The 15634-nt window shown below is 46.9% G+C and overlaps 1 protein-coding gene across 1 annotated transcript in view; it reads left to right on the forward strand.

The window, feature by feature from the left end:
• Positions 1-4620: 4620 nt before the first annotated feature.
• Positions 4621-15634, forward strand: part of ZNF572 (zinc finger protein 572) — a 100864-nt gene continuing 89850 nt past the window's right edge. The window contains exon 1 of the mRNA XM_043483939.1: positions 4621-4731. The gene's annotated coding sequence lies outside the window, so the exon portion shown is untranslated. The remainder of the gene's footprint in view (positions 4732-15634) is intronic.

Genomic DNA, 15634 nt, shown 5'->3' on the forward strand with positions numbered 1-15634 from the left:
CTAGATAAACAACAAAGTCCTATTGCATAGCATAGGGAACTATGCTCAAAATCTTGTAATAACCTATAATGGAAAAGAATCTAAAAAAGAACATATATATACATATATAAAAAACTGAATCACTCAGCTGAATACCTGAAACACTGTAAATCAACGATACTTCAATAGCATAATTTGTAGACTAAGAAGAAATAGACAAACCAAGAACAGAAACCTTCTCTTGAGGCCATACCCATCTATACCCCACAGTCTCCTCTTTCTTTTCTGGAAAGTTTCCTACAAAGACTGGCCTATCTCCAGACCCTACCTCTTCCCCTCCCACGTTCCCTTCGACCCTCTCCAGATTCCTTTCATCCCCACTAAACTAACATAATCAAGTTCCCCATGATCTCCACTTTGCTCAAACCACTGGAAAGTTTGCATTCTCATTTCACTAAAGCTTGAATTGTGATTTGACCAGCTGATCACATCCTTATTGTACCAGTTTTCTATGACTACCATAGCAAATCACCACAGACTTAGTGGCTGAAAATAACACCAATGTATTTATTTGATAGCTCTGCAGGTTAAGAGGTTGGAAGTGTGTTAGTCACTCAATTGTGTCCAACTCTTTGTGACCCCTATGGACTATAGCCCGCCAGGCTCCTCTGCCCATGGAATTCTCGAGGCAAGAATACTGCAGTGAGTAGACATTCCCTTCTCAGGGGATCTTCCCTACCCAGGGATTGAACCTGGGTCTCCTGCATTGCATATTTACCATATGGTGCGTGGCGGGGGGGGGTGGGTGGGGCGGTGGGTTCATTATGCAACACAGTCCAGGCTGCTGCGTACTTGTCTGGAAGCTTTAAGGCAGAATCTACTTCTTTAACTTTTTCAGATTCTAGAAGTTTCTCTATGCTCTCACATTCCTTGATTTGTGGCCCCCTTCCTCCATCTCTGAAATCAGCACCACTGAATTTCATTAACCATTCTTCTGAAGCCATATCTCCCTCTGACCTCAGCCAGGAAGGGTTCTCTGCTTTTAAATGCCCACTCGTACAGTAGAGAATAATCTCCCCATCTCAAAGGCCAAACCTGAATCACATCTGTGATGTCTCTCTGCCAGATTAGGAATTATACTCACAGACTCCAGAGATTAGGATATGGATGTTTGTCTGTAGCCATTATCCTACCTTCCACACTGATCCTTCTCCTTCTCCTTCTTTTGACCGTACCACACAGCACGTGCTATCTCAGTTCCGCAACCAGGGATCAAACCCACGCCCCCGTGCAGTGGAAGCACAGTCTTAATCACTGGACTACCAGGGAATTCCTGATTCTTAAAAATTATCTTCACTTAACTTCTAGAACTTCACTTTTTCCTTGTTTCTCCCCATGTTGAAGTGGTTTCAGCCTTCTTTATTGGATCTTCCTTCTCATCTCAACTCTTAAATGCCCGAGGAGCCCAGGGCTCAGTCTTCAGACCTCTGTCAGATTCACTTTCCAGGGATCTCACTCAGGCTACTTGCCCTCCACATGTCCTCAGCCTCTTACCTCCAATTCTAATTTCTCTCTTGAGTTCCAGATTTGGAGACTACTAAGATATGTGCTTGACATCTCCTTTCCTGGCTAAAAGGTGCCTCAAACTTAACATATCCCAAGTTCAACCCTAATTTTTTCTCAAATATCTTCTGCCTTCTTAGCTTCCTCATCTTAAGAAAAGACACCACTATTTAGCTCAGGCCAAAAGTCAGGAGCCATTCTTAAGAAACTATACTTTCTCGCACTCTTTCTAGGTTAACAGAAAGTCCTATTGACTATTCCTTCAATACAAGGAATCTGTCATCACTGTCACCATCAGCTTGCTAGACCAAGCCACCTCTTCTCACCTGGGTTACTGCAAAAAGCTTCTAACTAAGAGCCCTGCTTCCACCCATGTCACCCATTTCCGGCCATCCCCACCACTGATTCTCCACACAGCATCCAGAGTGAAACTTCTAAAATGGAATAAACGCATCCCTTTCCTTTGCTCAAGTTCTCTGGCTGGCAACAGTTTGCCATCCCTTCAAGTAAAATGCAACATCTTTGGTATCTTCTCATAGTCTGTGTGACATGTGACCCCTACATCAGTCTGATCTCTACTCATATCCATGATCCTCTCATTTTCTGCATCTCAAACTCATCACACATCATCCTGTGTGTTACCAATGCAGAGTCTTTACATGGCTGCTCCTTTACTTGGAAGGCTCTTTTCTCAGATTTCCATGTGGCCGTTTTATCACTGCATTCAGGCCTCTGCTCAAACCCCATCTCCGAGGAGAGGCTTTTCTTGCATTATTTTCTTTGTTATCATATGTCTACTATCTTCCTCACTAGAATATAATCTCCATGAAGGCAGGTGCTCCAATCTCTTACTCAGGTCTGTACTTGCAGCACCTAAAACAGAACCTAGCATATAGTAGGCACCCAATATGTTTGTCACCTGAGTGAGTGAATGAATGAAAACTGAGACTTCCTTTGGGGAGAAATAAGTCACTTGCATGGGGAAGGCTCCCTGTCAACATGCAGGAGTCAGAGATGGAGGCAAGGCCTCTGAGGGAGGCTGTCTCCATGGCAACAGAAGCAGGCTGGTGGCTGCTCTTGGGGGAAGGCCAGAGGAGGCTGGCGAGCTGATGGAGTCTGGGGGACCCCAGTGGAAGCAGAAAGTTGGTGCCCAGGCTGGCATCCAGCTCAGACAGTGAGACTCCTTCCCCTTCTGCCTCACTGCTCTGGCCTCGGCAGACCCAGCAGATGGGCTCCCAGCAGGGGCCTGCATCTCAGCGCGCCACAGGCTCTGCCTGTGCAGGACAGCAGCCCCAGCTTCTGCTCTCCTGTAACACAGGCGCCCAGGACCATGGAATCCTGTCTAGGGAAGCTCAAAGGAACCCCACCATGTAGTCAGGCTGTAGTTGAGGGTACAATAACCACGCAGCCGGGAGTAGAAACAAGAACAGTCAAATCAGAGTCCCCAGCTGGCCCCTCACTGTCTGCCAGGAGCATTACTTAGCTTACCCCACCTCAGCCTCACAAAAGCAACCCAAGGAGGAAGAGACTACTGATCCTCATTTTAAAACTGCGACCTGAAGGCCAGAGAGGTGAAAGCACTTCTCCAGAGTCACCCAGGCCAGACGTGCTGGAACTGGGGCTCAGTGTCCCTTCTCCTCCTGTTCCTCTTTTGTGCCCAGCACACAGATCCCTATGGAGTAATCAGGCAGGGGACCCCACCTGCACCCTCTCCTCAGGCTACTTATAACAGAAACCGTTTTTTCCCAAGCAGCGGGTTCCACCTTGCACCTTGTCCTTTGCGTGTTGTTGATTCCGGGCCATTTTGGAATTATATTTTGGTTGTTATTTTGGTAATGAATACACATCATTAATTCTTTTGACAAACGTCCCTGGACCCCCCACTCTGTGCCAGGTGGGCAGCGATAAATAATAAATCCACTGCTTACTGAGAAGCGTTTTCTCAAGCCAGGCTCTGTTCTATGTGTTCTGCATATACAGACCCTTTCAGTTCTCATGATGACCCTCTGGGGTAGGAAAGGTCTTTGTCCCCGTTTTTCAGATGAGGGGACTGGGATGCATCAGGTTAGTGAGTGGCAGAGCTGGGACACAAACCCATCCTAAACTCTTCATCATTGGTCTATACCAAGTGGTAAGGCCTGAGAAAGACAGGAATGAACACAGGGCTGGTGGCATACGGAGGAGGGAGTAACACGTTTAGCAAAGTCCCCATGATAGGGCTTCCCTGATAGCTCAGTTGGTAAAGAATCCGCCTGCAATGAACGAGACCCTGGTTCTTCGATTCCTGGGTCAGGAAGATCCGCTGGAGAAGGGATAGGCTACCCACTCCAGCATTCTTGGGCTTCCCTTGTGGCTCAGCTGGTAGAGAATCTGCCTGCAATGCAGGAGACCTGGGTTCTATCCCTGGGTTGGGAAGATCCCCAGCAGAAGGGAAAGGCTACCCACTCCAGTATTCTGGCCTGGAGAATTCCATGGACTGTACATGGGGTCCATGGGGTCTCAAAGAGTCCATTGGGGTCACAAACAGTCGGACACGACTGAGCGACTTTCACATGAGGGGACGACGAAAGATGTGAGGGACTTCACTAGAAAGACAAGGACATTCAAGAGAAATACAAACGTCCAGACAAACGTACACAGGCCTTAAAGGTACCGAGTACCTTCATACACACGATTGCTTGTAAGCTCCTTGGAGGTAAGATGAAGGTCTTGGTTACCTTTGTTGAATTTTTACAAATTCAACAAAGGCTCCTAGCTTTTGCGAGAGAAACCAAAGACGAAAAAAAGAACTGTACATTTGTTGAGCACTTGCTCGGGCCACACCCTTCCACGAGTGCACGTCACTCAAGGCTCAGAACACGCATGCGTGGTGAGCAGGCAACTGAGGCGCAAACAGGAAGTACAGCAGTGTGCCGCCCACTCACTTCCGTCCAGCTTCCGAACCCAGTTTATGGCGTATCTATGGTACGAAGGCCATTGGCGCTGCTTTTATCTCTTGAGGTGGCAACTGTGAAGCCAGCGCAAAGGTGTCCTGTGACGTCATTAGTTTTTCCTCCAGAGCAGTTCCGTCCCCTCCCCTCCTTCCCCTTGACCCACCAAGACCCTGATCTCTTGGTAAAGCCACACGGTTCCTCACAGGACTCAGTGATGCTCTGAGCAGAAGAAATTTAGCCGGAGGCAAAGTGATAGGTAAGAAGTAATTGATTTATTTATATAATTAGGACACTTGTGAAGGAGAGAAGTGGACAGGCAGAGTGCTCTGCCCTGAGAACTGAGTGGGCTATATTTTTATAATGAAAAGTGGGGAGGGGGAGAAGACCACTTTCTTCCTCTTTCTGAGTAAAGATGTTGCAGGAAAATGGGGCACCAGAAGATGGTCATGTCTCAGGTCTCAGACAAGTTCCTGCGTAGGGCCACCAAGTGAGGAAAGAATTTAAGAGCAAGCCATAGTCAAGTGAAAGCAGGTTGATTGAGAGAGATACACATTCCATAGGCAGAATGCAATGCATTTCAGAAGGCAGTCAGCCCCCAAATATGATTTGGCATTAGTTTTTATGGGCTGAGTGATTTCATAAGCTAAGGAGTGGTAAGATTATTCCAACCATGTTGGGGAAGGGGAGAGATTTCCAAGAACTGGGACACTGCCTACTTTTATGGTCAACCTTGGAACTGTCATGGCATCTGAGGATGTGTTGTTTAACATACACTAATGTATCATAATGAGCATATAATGAGGTTCAAGGTCTATTGGAAATTGAATCTCCTACCATCTTGGGCCTAATCGGTTCTAACCAGTTTTTGTCACATCCAGTTTTTCTCAATAGCTATGACATTCTTTCGGAGAAGGCAATGGCACCCTACTCCAGTACTCTTGCCTGGAAAATCCCATGGATGGAGGAGCCTGGTGGGCTGCCGTCTATGGGGTCGCACAGAGTCAGACACGACTGAAGCGACTTAGCAGCAGCAGAATCATGACATTCTTTTAGGATTGTGCCTGCCTCATTCCTTCCTGTGTCACTGGGACCTAATAGTCCTCTTCCTTTCAGAGCCATGTGGGTGATAGGACTTTGAAAGGAATAAGCCTTTTTTCCCCCCAAAAGTTTATTTTCCCTTTTTCTATTTCAAAGTGCTGTGTTTAATTGTTGAAAAAATTAGAAGATTCAGAAAAGTCCCCTTTCCATTATGTGACTGGGGGTAAGCCACATTGGCGATGAGCCTCAGTTTCTAGAAAGTGTCAAAGGGGAATCAAAAATATGTATCTGGAGTGCACAGAGTATATATACATACATCTTACTGCAGCACTGTCTGTGTTCTTGAGAAATCAGAAACTAATTGCATGTTCATTGATAGGGGACCAGTTAAATGTGGTATATTCATACAAGGTCCATGAAAAAGTATGATATCAGTCTATATTTGTTGATTTAGAAAATTCTTGGCTTACCATGGAGTGAGTAAAAGCAGCATTATAGTAGATGTAATGGATATTTTCTGCTTGCTTCTTCCATCTCCTCCCCACTTGTCTCCACCCTGCTCTGTGCCCTGGACTGTTGGCCTCTTTGGGCTGCTGTCATTGTGCTTCCATGCCTTCTAGCTCTGGCCTGGTAGACCACTGACTGGGAGGCACTGACACCTGGGGGGTGGTGGGGAGGGAGATCAGGTATTTATTCCTCTTGCTCCATCTCTGTTGGTTTTCCAGGGCTGACGTGTCTATACTGGCAGGTTGTTGTTGTTCAGTCCATAAGTTGTGTCTGACACTTTGTGGGACACAGCAAAGACCCATGGACTGCAGCACACTAGGCTTCCCTGTCCCTCACTGTCTTCCAGAGTTTGCTTAAACTCATGTCCGTTGAGTTGGTAATGCCATCCAGTCATCTCATCCTCTGTCGCCCCCTTCTCCTGCTGTCAATCTTTCCCAGCATCAGGGTCTTTTCCAATGAGTTGACTCTTCACATAAGGTGGCCAATGTATTGGAGCTTTAGCTTCAGCATCAGTCCTTCCAATGAATATTCAGGGTTGATTTTCTTTAGGATTGACTGGTTTAATCCTTGCTGTCCAAGGAACTCTCAAGAGTCTTCGCCAGCACAACAATTTGAAAACATCAATTCTTTGGTGTTCAGCCTTCTTTATGGGCCAATTCTCACGTCTGTACATGACTACTGGAAAAATCATAGCTTTGACTATACAGACCTTTGTTGGCAAAGTGATGTCTCTACTTTTAATATGCTGTCTATATTCGTCATAGCTTTTCTTCCAAGGAGCAAGCGTCTTTTAATTTTGTGGCTGTAGTCACCTGCAGTAATTTTGGAGCCCAAGAAAATAAAATCTGCACCTGTTTCCACTTTTACCCCATTTATTTTCTATGAAGTGATGGGACTGGATGCAATGATCTTAGGTTTTTGAATGTTGAGGTTTAAGCCAGCTTTTTCACTACTGATGGGTACATTTCCTAACAGGCAACCCTCTCCATGCAGTTTTGGTTTGCAATAACTAGTCCTTCCCTTGGCCTTCAGACCTAGTGGTGATAATAGGTCTCTCCTGTTGCTGGCCCTGATATACTACAGTGTTCCTTGCTAGTATTCTTAACCTCTGTCCCTTTATTAAAAAACTCTCTTCAGTTACTCATGTGGATGCTTCATCTATTCCTACCAAGAGCCTAACTAACACATAATATAATCCCATGTAAGTAAAATTATATCCATTTATATTCCAACATCCCTGGTGGCTCAGATGGTAAAGAATCTGCTTGCAATTCAGGACACCCAGGTTTGATCTCTGGGTTGGGGAGATGCCTTGGAGAAGGGAATGGCTACCCACTCTAGTATTCTTGCCTGGACTTCCATGGACAAAGGAGCCTGGCGGGCTATAGTCCATGGAGTTTGCAAAGAGTCAGACATGATTGAGCAAATAACGCTTTCACTTTCATACTCCAATAAGGGAAGTCTGGAAGGAGATCCTTAAAAACACTGCATCTCAGTGTGGTGGGATTTTTTCTTCTTTATACTTTTCATAAATTTTTAAGCTTTCCTAGAATAGGCAGGCATTATCTTTGACTCCAGAGAAACAAATGAACAAATGAAACAGTTGTCCTAAAGGTCAGATAAGAGCAGAACCTGAAAGATGCTTTTGTACGTTGGGAGCTGCTGCTCAGTCTTCAAGTCCCAATGAGTGTGACCATGTGTGCAAAGATACCTAGGAGATTTGTGTTGAGACTTAATTCCCTCCAGAGAGAGAAAGATTTCCCTTTAGAAACAGGGACTAAAATAGAGACGGACCAGGCCAACATCCCTGGATCTTTAATTTTGGAGCATCTCAGCAAACAGTTTTAGAGCAGCTCTTCTCTTCCTCCTCCTGCTCTCAGGTCAGCGACCCACCAGCCTTTCCCTGGCTCCCACTGCATGTAAAGGCAGAGGGAGCCAGATGAAGCCCAGGGCAACGAAATTGCAGCAAAATTGGCCCTCTGGTCTCCTGGGTCAGTGTGTCTCTGCCTAAATGAAAGAGAGAGCTTCCAAAGAAATGCCTCCTTTTTTCATAGAACTTGGCAATGAATTAGTCATTGTTCATCCGGGCTGTGTGAGCCTTGGTCCCAGTAATGGTGCTAAGACATAAATCACAACTCTTTGCGGATGGGGTTGAAGAGGGGGCCCAGGATAGCTGTGAAGAGCTGTTCTTCCAACCCAGGAAACAAAAAAAAAATCCTTGTTTTCAAGCGGCTGGGAGGGCATTTTGGGCTATTTATAATCTGCTGCCGAGCTAAGGCATTTTTGCAGCTGGGCCCGGGAGATAATCAGCACAGTTTTCTTCTCAAGCCAGGTCTGCAAAACAGACCCGTTTCTCCTCTGGTAGCCCACCCACCCCATCTGCCCTGGGCCTCCCCAGCCCGGCCTCCCTTTCTCGGCTTCAGTTTCCAAGAAAGCAAAGGAGTGCATTTAAAAGCAAAAAGGCCAGAATACCTTGGCTCAGAGATGAAGGCAAGGATTGTGACCTGCTGGCAGATGGATTTGCCTAGAACAAGCCTGCAGAATGTCCATGGAACTTGGCACAAAGGGCCTTTCAAAGCTTTGGGGAAGGGGTACATGCCCTGGACTCTGCTTCCTTCTCCCAGAATTGGCTCCAGATAGAAAAACAGGTTTCTCCAGGGAAAGCAAATTCCAAAGCACTCCCATTGTATGTCTTGGCAAGAGAGTGAGTGTAGAGGCAAAAGCTCGGGAATGGGTCTCAAAAGACTGCTCCTAGTCCTACCTCCGAGTGACTGCCTGGCGACCCAAGGCAAAGCGCTTCGTGTCTCTGAACCCTGGTTACCTCATCTATAAAATAGGGGGCTAGGCTCCATGTTTTTACACTTTTAAAGAGAGCTCATTTATAAAGCAGTATTGTGTAGAAGTGGAATATGTAAGATAGATACAAGCAGAGTAACTGGTTGAAGTGGTTGGGGGAGGGGAGGTTGAGGTTGGAAGCCCACTCACTTAGCCTCCTAGTCTGACGTGATGGATGAAGAATGTCAGGAGCTTAGGGTTCCACATGAGTGCGACCATTGCTCGCTTGGTGGTCTCTTACATTGTAAGCTTTGAAACTCATTAAAAAAAAAAAGAAACTCACTCATTCATTCATTCTCCACAAATACTTTCTGAGATCCTACAACATATCAGGCTGGACTTGGTGTTGGGGATGAAAAGATGAATAAGAAAGCCATGGGACTTCCCTGGTGGTCCAGTGGCTAAGACTCTACACTCCTGATGCAGGTGTCCTGGGTTCCATCCCTGGTCAGGCAACTAGATCACATATGCTGCAACTCAGAACTTGCATGCTGCAACTAAGAGATGCTGCCTGCCGTAGCTAAGACCCAGCACAGCCAAATAAATAAATGTTTTTTAAAAATTGAAAAAAAAAGAAAGCCGTGTTCTTCTCATGAAGCTTGCAGTCTAGTCAGGGAGTTTACATATTGGTTAATAAAATAATTCAATATCGATATTGAATAAGTCAATATCGATATTGATTAAATATATATGTTTAAGTTATATGTATGTACATCTACATGTAATATACAAAATAGATATATATCCCAGTTGAGTGGTGTCCTCTTCCCAAAATTGATATTGTTCCCAGAACCTCTGAATGTGATATCATTCAGAAATAGACTCTTCGAAGATAGAATTGGTTAAGAGGAGATTGTACTAAAGTAGTTTGAGCCCTGAATCCAATATGATCAGTGTCCTTACAAAGAGAGGGGAGGACACACAAGGTCATGACCTGTGATGACCGAAGCAGAGATGCAGCTGAAAGCCAAGGATTGTTGGCAATCAGGGAACTCCAAAGAGGTAAGAAGGACTCTTTTCCTTCGAGCCTTGGAGGAGCTGCTGACTCCTTGATTTTGGACCTCTGGCCTCCGGAACTGTAAGAGAGTAAAATTCTGTTGTTTTGAGCCACCTAGCTTGTGGAATTTGTTGTAACAGCCCTAAAGAAACTAATACAAATACAGTTGATTTGTATTCTATGTGGTAGCTCTGTTTTATAAAGTCACCATAAGTGCCAAATTGGTGAATCCTGAACCACTGCTCTTGCAGGTGTTGTAGGGGTAGGCTCCTGTGAGTCTCAGCCAGTCAATACATAACCTTGTTTTATGTGTGCTTCCGTTCAAAGACATCTTATTTAATAAGTACTGTTGAGTCATTTGGGCTTCCCAGGTGGTGCTAGTGGTAGAGAACTTGCCTTCCAGTTCAGGAGACATGAGAAACATGGCTTCAGTCCCTGAGTCAGGAAGATACTCTGGAGGAGGAAATGGCAACCCACTCCAGTATTCTTGCCTGGAGAATTCCATGGACAGAGGAGCCTGGTGGGCTACCATCCCTGGGGTCACAAAGAGTCGGACACGACTGAAGCAACTTAGCTCTCACGCACACACATTGAGTCATTGACATTGAACTCACACCAATAACCATACAGCTCTTAACTGAATGAATCTTATCTAACAGGCATCTTTTTTTATAAGGCACTTCACGGCCTTCTGTGCTTGGGACACTAGACAGCACTTTGGTATAGCACTTGGGGGCCATTTTCAACAGGGAAACCACCAGCTGAAAGCCCTCAAATGCAAAAAAACATGTCAGAAAACTGACTGCAGAAAGGACCCTCGTTTAGAGCCCGAAACAAGAAGCAGAGTGCCGCCTGGCTGGACTTCAGCTGGGAAGATGGGCATTGGGGGACTCAAATTTTTTGCTGCTCTGTACATGCCTACAAATGATATCAAAAACACTGGGACTATTGATCTGAGGGTTGCAAATATATTTTAGGGAGAAGGAAAATTTAGAAATACAGAATTTGCAAATAGTGAGGATGGACTGTGAACACACACAGGCATACATGTGCATGTGTGCTCAGTTGTGTCTGACTCTTTGCAAGCCCATGGACTTTAGCCCGCCAGGCTCCTCTGTCCATGGAATTTCCCAGGCAAGAATATTGGAGTGAGTTGCCATTTCCTCCTCCAAGGGATCTTCCTGACCCAGGGATCAAACCCAAGTCTCCTGCTGCTCCTGCATTGGCAGGTGGATTCTTTACCACTAAGCCACCTGGGAAGCCTGTCCATGGACTATACAGTCCCTGGATTTCTCCAGGTCAGAATACTGTAGCGGGGAGCCGTTCCCTTCTCCAACGGATCTTCCCAAACCAGGGATCAAATCCGGGCCTCCTGCATTGCAGGCAGATTCTTTACCAGCCTAGCCACCAGGGAAGCCCAAGACTACTGGAGTGGGTAGCCTGTCCCTTCTCCAGCGGCTCTTCCTGACCCAGGAATCAAACAATAAAACTGGGGTCTCCTGCATTGCAGGCAAATTCTTTACCAGCTGAGCTAACAGGGAAGCTACACACACACACACACACACAGACACACACACATACACACATTCAAATTATAAGAAACACTGGAAAGGAAAAGAATAGAGTGAGAGATTGTGCTTAGATGATGTAGTCAGATAAATGGTGACTTTTTAAGCTGAGACCTGAAGGTTGAGGGGAGCCAGGAGAGGAGGGAAAGATGGACCATCAGAAGGGGCTGCTGGCAGGAAGTCTTGGGCATGAAAGAGCTCAGTGCGTTTGAGTGAGGTGGATGCATGAATGTTATGGGCCAACGGTGGTCCTTAAAGTGCAATGGGCTGCTCTAGGAAGTGTTTTGAACCGAAAAACAAAATGTCCAAGGCAGAGCTAAAGTTCTCTCCAGCTACTCCACGGATTCACTGGAACAAAATCTGGTTCCCTCCACTGGCTAATCTGAGAAGTTAATTTGTGATGCTCTCAAATTCTTCTCTGGATTTATGCAGGGAGATGTAAATGCCAAGCAAAGTGTCACAGTGTGGTCAGACCTCAGTTGTTCTACACATAATGGTATTTAATTTTAACATCAGATCTACCAGGAATTTTGTGGTGCCTCAAACCAAGGGAGTAAGACTTTATATGACCATTTCATCTTGCACCACAGGAAAGGGGAGGGAGGTATTTTTAGCAGGGAGACCTCTCAGTGCCCCTAAAACACGTGGGAGGCACTGCCCTGCCCCAGCGTTCAGCGGGCCTGGCCTGTCAGCTTCCTCCCTGGGCAGGGCGCGGGCAGGCCACGGTCACCCATGCTGCCAGGAATGCCTGACCAGAAGCTGCTTCGGGTGTGTCCTTGAGCTCCCTCCCCTTCCCGTGACCCCGGGACTGCCGGCTTCCTGGCCCTGTGAGATCCTCTAGAAGCAGGAAGGAGCCTGAGCTCAGCGTGAGGCTGCTCACGTTTACCTCACGGCTTTGCCACGTGCCCTTGAACAACCTGGGTAACCTGGCCAGGCCTCACTTCAATGTGTCCGCCTAACAGGAGTTACCATCCCCCTCCACCGCCACCAGACCCCACCAGAAGAAACAGGATGACACTTCCGTGGAGACACTTGGGACTTGTTGGCACGTTGTGCTATGTGAGTGGGAAGCCCCATGGCCGCCATTTTCTCTCCTTCCTTGAGGAGACAGTCCCCTGTTAGTCATGGAGACGGTCCTGAGTAAGCATGTGCCTTGGCATCTGATGGCTGAGAAAGCCCCTCGTGCTCTCAGCACATTTTCTTCCTCTTCTCTGTGGCTTACCAACACTCCCTTCTGTCGGACATGCTGAGCAATGATTATGAGTCAAAAGGAAGAATGACAAATCAGTGATTTTTCTGGTCTGGTATTTAGAGAGAAAATTCAACCCCAAAGTGAGCTACTCCAACCCTTGAAAGATGAAAAGAAAGTAGGTAAACTTTAAAAAGAAAAGAAAGGTGAAGAGGCTCTTAGCTGGAAACACTTAGTCTTGTAATATGAAAATTGTCTGCCTGCTGCGGAGAAACTGCCTCTGTTCCTCAATTTCCCTCAATCTTCTGCCTCTTCAGTCTGCAAGGGGGTTGTAGGACCCATGCTGGCCAGGAACTGAGCTGTGGTCCCTGACCTGACATCTTCCTGTGAGGCCCTGGGCCAGTCACTTACCCACTTGGGGGCCTCCCTGTCTGCGAAGAGTGAGTACAGACAGCTCAGGCAGCCTGCTGGGCCGTCTCCACTTCTCAGAGCAGGTATTTTGTTGCATTCTTTTGTGCTTAAGGACTCTAGAATTAGATCCCCAAGTACGCCTGAGAAACATTTACTCCACAGGAGCTCACACCAAGTAATGAAAACCATCAAAAACAACCAGGCAGCTTCTGTCCTGAAGTCACCTCTTGCTGGGAGGTCCAGGAGCATCCCTTCCACTTTCCCTGAACTCTCCTTCCTGCCTTGCCCACAGGGCCACGCCCCCTGCTCCGCAGAGCCCGAGTTGGCACGGGGATTGAGGTCAGACCTTTGTGTGAAACTGCATGGGGAGAGGACCCTGCTTAGAACGCAGGACGGAACCCCTGGCCTCGGACGTCAGGAGCAGGTCTCCTGGCTGGAACTCTCCAAAGGGCTGTTGCAAGCCTCCCAAACTCAATTGAGGTCGGAGAAAATGAAGTTACCTCCATGTGCAGGTGCTGGGTGGTGGCAAAAGGAAGACTGAGTTCCTGCCTGAGAGTTCCCACTGGGGGAGGCAGAGGAATCTGCCCCCACAGAAGGCGGCAGGACGCAATTGGATAAAGACAAAGTGCTAAGAGAAGGCAGGCAAGAGGCTCAGCTAAAAAGTGTGCCCATAACGCCTTTATCGATCATTTCTCAATTCTTTTTTCTTTTTTGGCAGTTTATGAAGTTTTTTCCCACACATAAGAGCTCATTTGTTCCTCACAAGCATTCAGGGAAGCAGACAGACAACAACTGCTTTCTCCTCCTGTTATGGGGGAGGCTAAAGTCTCACCAGGGGTGTTCCTACAGGAGATGCACAGGGTTACTAATAGTCACATGGTAAGCATCCCTTCCATTGATTAAGTACCCCCTCCCACCCCCCACCCCCTCCCCTGGTGCCAGGTCTGTGCTGAGCCCTTGACAAACCTGATCTCTTTTAATTCTCACAATTGTGTAAAACAAGTCTTGTTTCTTTCTTTTCTTTTTTTTTAAATTGCAATAAAATACTCCTATGATAAAATTCACCATTTTAACTGTCTTTAAGTGGCATTAAGTACATCCACATTGTTGTGCTACCATCACCGCATCTGTCCACAGCACTCTTTTTATCTTGCAAAACCGAACTTTTATGTCCATTCAACAGCTCTCATCCCTCTCACCTCCCAGTTTTTATCTTTTCATGACCAGCTTATTTCACTTAGTATAATGTCCTCAAGGTCCATTTATGTTGTAGCGTGTGTCTAAATTACTTTCCTTTTTAAGTGAAAGTGAAAGTTGCTTAGTTGTGTCCAATTCTTTGCGACCGCATGGACTGTAGCCCACCAGGCTCCTCTGTCCACGGGATTCTCCAGGCAAGAATACTGGAGTGGGTTGCCATGCCCTTGTCCAGAGGATCTTCCTGACCCAGGGAGTGAACCTGAGTCTCTTAAGTCTCCACATTGGCAGGGGGGTTCTTTATCACTAACGCCACCTGGGAAGCCCTAACCCTAACCCTAAGACCCAGTGCAGCCCAATAAGTAAATAAAATTACTAAAAAAAAAAAAATCTGAGTTCAAATTCCATGATTTGACATTGACTGATATGACATTGAGCAAGTCACTTAACCTCTCTGAGCTCAGTTGTAAGGATGTTGTTGTAAGGATGACGTGAAATGATTTGCTAGTTACCGCGCTTGTCACATAGTAGGCGCTGCATAAATATTGTGTTTTGTTGTCACTGTAACAACATGTTGCAAGTATGCAGAAGAGCCAGTGCAAACCCACGCCCTCGGATCCCTTAGCTGGAACCTGCCAGGTGGGCTGTGGGTCTCCTGGCCAGGTGCCGGCTCTTGCCAGCCTACTTGTGTGTTGTCCCTCGGCCACTTTTGTTACCTCCCACCTGGGACAAGCCAGGGCTGCATCCTGGACCTGCCACCCACACGCTGTACCAGCCCAGGGCTGAGGATGTCCTGGCACTTGTGTAACAGCAAGGTGCAAAAAAAAGAGGAATGTCTGGGAGTCAAGAGTGCGTGCATGCTCAGTTGAACTCTATTTGATGCTATGGACTGTAACCCTCCAGGCTCCTCTGTCCATGGGATTCTCCAGGCAAGAATCCTGGAGTGGGTTGCCATGCCCTCTGCCAGGGGATCTTCCCGACTCAGGGATCGAACCCGCGTCTCCTGCAATTCCTGCATTGCAGGCGAATTCTTTATCCACTGAACCACCAGGGAAGTCCGGGAGTCAGGAGAAGGGGTTCCTAAACTAGCACAGCCACTAAACAGACCTCTTCCCCTCTCCTCTGGGCCTTTGTTTCCTCACCTGTAGATCAGGGGTTTTACTTTGATCTATGTGGTCAGCGGGTCTTGGAAACATCTAAGCTGTGACCTCAGTGTGATGTTGTGAAGGCTTTGGGTTGAGCTGTCAGAATGTCTGGGCTCAAACCCTGAGACTGCTGCCTGCTGGCTGAGTGACCTTGAACCTGGGGCTTGTCTCCTCTCCAGACTCTGGTTTTCTCACTACTGAGAATGGTGTATACTAACAGAGCTTGCATCATGGGGCTGCAGTGAGGATTAGGTGAGGTCGTGTACCTGGCATAA

The sequence above is a fragment of the Cervus canadensis genome, chromosome 12 (assembly GCF_019320065.1).
Source record: "Cervus canadensis isolate Bull #8, Minnesota chromosome 12, ASM1932006v1, whole genome shotgun sequence".
Classification (NCBI taxonomy): domain Eukaryota; kingdom Metazoa; phylum Chordata; class Mammalia; order Artiodactyla; family Cervidae; genus Cervus; species Cervus canadensis.